Source organism: Microtus oregoni, unplaced genomic scaffold (genome assembly GCF_018167655.1).
Source record: "Microtus oregoni isolate MIOR12 unplaced genomic scaffold, Mior012 000004F_ref0000308, whole genome shotgun sequence".
NCBI lineage: Eukaryota > Metazoa > Chordata > Mammalia > Rodentia > Cricetidae > Microtus > Microtus oregoni.
Window position 1 is genome coordinate 53,465,041 of NW_024543063.1, and position 1,486 is coordinate 53,466,526.

Sequence of the window (1,486 nt, forward strand, 5' to 3'; positions counted from 1 at the left end):
TTACTCTTATGGCATTACCCTTTTTATCTATATCTTTGCATTCTGTCTATTCCTGTGACAGACAAGAGGAGCAAACACATTTGAATATATCAGACTATGATAAAATGTCTTTGTAATAAGAAACCATGGAGATAATTTGTTGAGACTTTCATTTTTGAATAATCCAATTAATGCCAACCTAATGCCATGTGTATCTCAGGCACTGAGCAGCATGTCAGATTCGGAAAGAGCAAAGGCCCTACCTTTATAAATTCACCAACTAATGAGAAACATTTATAAGGCCATTTCTGGACAACAGCATAAGAACTCCAAAGCAAAAGTTGTATGCCTTCAGCTTTTCCTCATCTGTCACAAGTCCCATTCTTTCCTAACTCTCTACCAAATCAGGACTTAGCTATTCTATTCAATTTATAAGGTAATTAAGACTCAGGGATGTTAGAAGATACAGGTCCAGCACTGCAACAAAGAATGTGAGTCTGTGGCACAGAACTAAGTTCATAAAAATCCACCTCTGCTTTTTAATACTCTGGAAGACACTGACTAAATAATTTTTATTTATTTGCCCTTAAGAATTAACTTTTCCCCATTCATTAGTTGGCTCAGAATGTGAGCTTGATCTTAAAACTCTGAGTTTTCCCCTGAACACATTTGCAGTTATTAACTTATTTTTCTCCCCATCCTCTTTTCAATATGAGTTTCCCTGGGTAGGATCCTTGACCAAGACTTGACCTATCATCTGACGGTGGGCCTCACCTAGCAGCAACCATTATTCTCCAACTTTCCATCTCTTTTTCTTCTCATCACTTTGAGGCTGAAGCAAGGCACAGTTAATGAAATTACATTGTCTAAAATCATGTCCTTATACAGTGAGGAGTGCTGTCAATCAAAGAATAGCCCAGCAAAAGGTAACTATTCAGTGTTGGTACGTGTGAGGGTAGCTTCATATTGGAAATGGAATCTTTAGAAGTGTAATCAAGGTAAGAGAAATATACAAGAGTGGGCCTTGATGTAATATGCCCCTGGCATCCCTAAGGAATGGGTAACTAGCTATATAAAAACAGAATACACAGGGCAAATGCTGTATGACAACAGAGAACAAATGGAAGTAATGCAGCCATAGCGAATGACTGCCAAGTAATATAGGCAAATACCCAAGGCCGGGAGGAGCCAAGCAAAGATTTAACTAGGTCTCAGAAGGTGCATGCTCCGTTTGTTACTTTGCTTTCCATAGTCGCTCCAAAACTGTCAAAGAATGAATTTTTCTGTTCATTAATCGCCTGATTTATGTTGCTTTGCTCATATAGATTAGAAATCTAATATAAGGCATTCTAAAAATTTATTAAGAAAACTTTCATTATACATCCAAGTACTGTGACCACATCCGGTACCTGCAATACTTGGCACACATTTCCTTGAATCTTCTGCTTTACCTGATTTTCAGAATGCCGTGAGCATGGAATCATGGAGAGTTTGCTCTACAAGACAA